Source organism: Octodon degus, unplaced genomic scaffold, assembly GCF_000260255.1.
Source record: "Octodon degus isolate 3935 unplaced genomic scaffold, OctDeg1.0 scaffold00173, whole genome shotgun sequence".
Lineage (NCBI taxonomy): Eukaryota > Metazoa > Chordata > Mammalia > Rodentia > Octodontidae > Octodon > Octodon degus.
This window is the reverse complement of record NW_004524749.1, coordinates 413,809-418,486: the sequence shown is the minus strand read 5'-3', so window position 1 is coordinate 418,486 and position 4,678 is coordinate 413,809. Positions and strand designations below refer to the sequence as shown.

General features: G+C 48.4%; 1 protein-coding gene and 1 pseudogene across 1 annotated transcript in view; one reads left to right on the top strand and one right to left on the bottom strand.

Moving 5' to 3' along the window:
• Positions 1-4,678, top strand: part of Scd5 (stearoyl-CoA desaturase 5) — a 153,712-nt gene that overhangs the window by 85,484 nt on the left and 63,550 nt on the right. The gene's annotated exons all lie outside the window — the stretch shown is intronic.
• LOC101572355 lies at positions 92-707 on the bottom strand (annotated as a pseudogene).

The window sequence follows — 4,678 nt, the reverse complement described above, 5'->3', positions numbered from 1 at the left end:
CTGAAAGCGCCAGAAGTGCCAATCTGAGCTTTTTTTTTTTGGTTTAAACCACTTTCATTCACTCTAACCCCACCCTCATTGCCAAGCGACCTCAAAGGGTGCCCCCAGGGCCAGTGGATGGCATGGGCATCTTGCCTGTGACCTTGTTGGCACGCTCCAGCAGGGCAGTGTGAATGTCCTTGGCACAAGCTATCTGGGCTTTGATGACGGTCAGGTACTGTGGGTATGGCAGGCTGTCGGGCTGCACAGCATCGGGCTTGGTGGCTGTGGGCACTAAAGTTGGAGAGTGCTTGGCACTGTCACAGCTCTGTGACAGGCACTCATGTGCCAGGTGCAGGCAGAGCTCCAGCTGGTCACAGAATGCATCAAACTCCTCCAGGCACTTGTCAAAGCACTGTATGGGTCCATCACTTCTCTTTTGTCCGTTATCAGTGTTAGTGTTCTGAATCAAGTTCTGGGCTGCAACCTTCATCAAAGTCTGCAGACTCCTTCAGCTGTGGGATAAGCATCTTATAACGCTGTACAGGGTCAAAGTCTTGTTTCTGTTGTTGCTGAAGCCCGCTCTGGGCAGGTCCCACCAACTGTGCCAGCAATTGCTGCTGCTGTTGGGAACCTGGGCCACCAGCCAACCCCGGACCTGACACACCAGCAGCTGAGACAGCCGCCAAAGCCTGCCGCTGTGGCGCAGCCATTTTCCTCTCTGAAAGCGCCAGAAGTGCCAATCTGAGCTTTTTATTTGCTACACTTTCTATGATTTGTGGGAAGATTTTTTTTCTTTTTAACCTTTTGAGTAAAGATTGGTCAAGTTCATGAAAATCATGGCTAGTCAGGGGCCCATTAATTTTAGAGCTAACACTGAACCTTGTTTCCAGACCCATGTAAATGTAGATTGAGATCACGAACAGCCTGGGCCAGCCAGATAGCTCAGAGGGCTGACCAGATAGCTCAGTGGACTAAAGCACCTGCTTGGGCAGAATGCAGTAGCTGGGGTTCAATCCCTGTTCTGTGCCCGCCCCGCCCCTGGGGCGCACTGAGACAGTGGTTGAGACTGGGCGTGGTGGTACGCACCTATAATTCCAGGGCTTGGGAGGCTGAAAACAGGAGAATCTCTACAAGTCCAAGCTGTGTAGTGCGATGCTATAGACCCTGTAGACCCTGTCCTAACTACATAAAAAAGGGAGCATCCAGACACTTAACTTTTGGAAGTTGTGCAAGTAATACTGTGCTCCTCTTAAATATGTACACTGACATGAAGTTCACTAATGACTTTTCCTCAGAAGCACCAGGGTAAGTTCCCTACACACTCAACCTGACCCAGAAAGTTCAGAGTTGCTCTTCTTTCTGAGCCAGGGCTCTTGTCCAGGTTCTTGATGTCCTAACCAAGAATTAAGTGGAACTTCTGAGAGTAGCAACAGGATTGATGATTCATTTGACAGAGAAAAGATGCAGTGTGTGGGACACCACCAAGCTGCACTCTCCTGAGAAATGCTTGCTTTAATCTTTCCCTGAAGTTATCTTCAGCACTATTCACTGTGATATGCAGAGCTGACTATATTAACCAATTCCCTAAATTGGCTGAGAGTGTGGTGTATCTCACAGCACGCGGCACACAGCACACAGGCAAGAGCTGTGTTGTCCCATCCTCTTCACTCCCCCAAGCCTCCCTCCTCCTGCTGATGGCTGGAATGGAGGCTTGAGCACAAGCTCGTGAGATTCCAGGGCTACGGCATGAGATGACATTTCAGTTGAGGCTATGGGACTGAAGAAGAATTATACTTTCTTAGCAGGCAAGATACCAACCTTGCATACATCAAGCTATCTGTTGTATTGCTAAGTGGAGAGTCTCTGTGCCTGGTACAGAATTGCTCTGTTTGTCCTTACAGCGAATGCCTGCAAAGTGTCTTTCTGCTAGCGCTCTTCCACAGCTTCCACCCACCTCCCTGATTGATATCAATAAAAGCCATGAGTTCCTGCGTGTTAGCTCAGTTGTTTAAGTGCCTGCTTAAACAAAGCACTCAAGCTCAAGCTGCTGTGGTTCGAACCCAGATGCGCACGGCAAAACCAGAAATGCCCTAAAAATAAAAGGGGGCCAGGGAGTTAGCGCAGTAGAATAAGTGCTTGCCTGGCAAGCGCAAGGGCCTGAGGTCAATCCCCAGTTCCGCAAAAAATAAAAATAAAAATAAAAATAAAAATAAAAATAAAAAAATAAAAGCCATGAGCTTTTAGACTCATGACTTCTGTTCCACAGAGAACATTGGTCATCTCAGAGCTCTTCAACTGCAAAATGGTCTTTTATCTTTCTTTTGCATTGGTGTGCCATATTGCCAGGTGGGAGACTTGAATCATCCTCAGGGGTTTCATTGTAGTACAGGCTACAGGGCAGCAGTGGGTCAGTGAGAGGAGCTCACAGCTTGGAGGGGATTGGTGCTGAGGGTTTCACACCATAGGGTTCAGGGTGAGGTTGAGGATTTCGTCTGAGTTCTGACCCTTGCCAATAAGCAGCTTCACTTGACTCCCTCCATCAAGCAGTGGAATTTTTGATTTTGTGTGGCCCTTGGAGGAACTGTCATGGTCCAAATTGAAATATTTTGACTTGATTCTTTTTATCAGTAGGGTAAGATATCAGACTATAGATGAAAAACAAGTAATTGTCCAAAGCCCGGGGGAGGGTGGTAGTGGGTGTCAAATCTACATAGTCAATGACATGGTAGTTAGGGTTGGCATCAGCAAGGGTTGCAGGTGACACCCAGAGAAATGTTGTACATAAACAAAGTTACCTGGTTGCCTTTTATCATTGAATGAAGACCTGGGCATCCTGACCCTAGGCTAACGTATGACTCAGAAGGGCGATCAAGTTCCAGAAAGTGGCCCCAAGGTGGGCTGTCCTTTTTTATCCAGCCTTTTCCTTAGCCTTTCCTGCCTCTTTCCAGTGGTATGTTCGTAGCCAAAAGTATGTTCTGCGGTGATTATTGATGGAGGGCCCTGCATGTGCTGAGAGTAAGTGTAGTAATTGTGTAGAGCCCATCTTCACCCTCGGTCTTAGTTACTTTCTGGTCACTGGGACAAAATACGTAACATCCATGAGGAAGAGGGGAGGCTTATTTGCCTTAAAATTTCCAGTATGTTCAGCCCAAAGTCATTGTGCTCCAGGAGAGAAACCACATGGCCAAGGGGCATGGTGGAGGGAAGGTTCAATGCAGGGCAGCAGGGAGCAGAGTGAAGGGAGGAGCCAGGGTCAAGAGTAGATCCCTTCCAGGCCACACCCACAGTGACCCTCTCCAACCAGACCCTACCTCCTAACCACACCTTCAGCCCTGAGCTTATCAGTGGACGAATCCACTTGCAAACACAGTGCCCACTATCCAAACTTCTGGGGGCATTTGAGAGCTGAACTATAACAGCCTCCATGTAGATTAGGATCTAGCACTAAAGATGACAGTAGGGCATAGAGGAGTGAAGATAAAATTCACCTGATATCTCCCTGAGAGGCAGCGAGTTGAGTATTGTTCAGGAACTCTGTTCTTGGTTCTAACTCTCAGCAAAGGTACTTTGTAGCTTTGTGACACTGGAAATTAGTTCACTTCTAAAACAGGGCTAATAATCATACCAAACCCATAGGTTGTTTGCGGTTTTTAATAAGATTGATTTTTTACAAGATGGTGGGCATTATGTGGGGGTATGGCTCTTAAAACCACAGGGTAGTTGTGAAACTCTCAGGAATCATCATTTTGAGGTTCCCAAGTTGCATCTTTCTCCCGTGGACATATAGCCTTTCCCAAGGCTTCAGGCGAAGAGGAAAGCACCACACCCTTACCACCACCTGTGGCAGCCACAGCAGTGAGGAGGGGCAGAGCGTGGGAACATGCTGAATTGGATTTAACTGCAGTGCTTTTCCAGCCATTCTCTGGGAGGTCCTGCTCCTCATCTGTGAGCTGAGAACAGGGGAACCTGTGGCAAGAAGCAGAGGTGGTGCTGTACTCTACAAGCCCCAGCCCAGGCTGCCTTTGCACATCTCCCCTGCTGGCCACCTTCCCATCCGAGGTCGCCATGACAGTGTCCAACAGGGTCTCTGGAGATGAATCTCACCGATTCTGCAGACCAGGTGCCCCTCATTGTCCCTGGGCTGCGTCAGACTTCCTTGCTGTTAAGCATGGCTCAGTTTCCTTCAGTCCAAGGCTCATAGAGCTGCAATTGTGGGTACTGCTGCTTAGAAACACACTCTTCACATGGCACTGGCCTGGCATGGGTGCCAACCCTGAGGGAGCACAGAGATCAGCCTCACTCTCAGAGAGCAGAGTGGACCAGGAGGCCCAAGTGGCACTGCCGTCTTAGGCTACCATGAAGCCAGGAAGAAAACAAGCAGATAAAAGACTTTATTTTTGGTACCGGGAATCAAACTCAGGACCTTGTGCTTGCCAGGCAGGCACTGTGCTGCTGAGCCATATCCCTGACAGAAAGACTTTCTGATGGAGGAGGAAATGGCATTCAAAGCCTCCTGAAATTAGGTCAGAGTTTCCAAAAGAAAGTTCTGTCTAGACTGGGCATGTGTCACACGCCTGTAATCCCAGCACTTGGGAAGCTGAAAACAGGAGAATCACTACGAGTCTGATCTGTGTAGTGAGACCCTGTAGACCCTGTAGCAAATGCAGAAAGAAAGAAAGAAAGAAAGAAAGAAAGA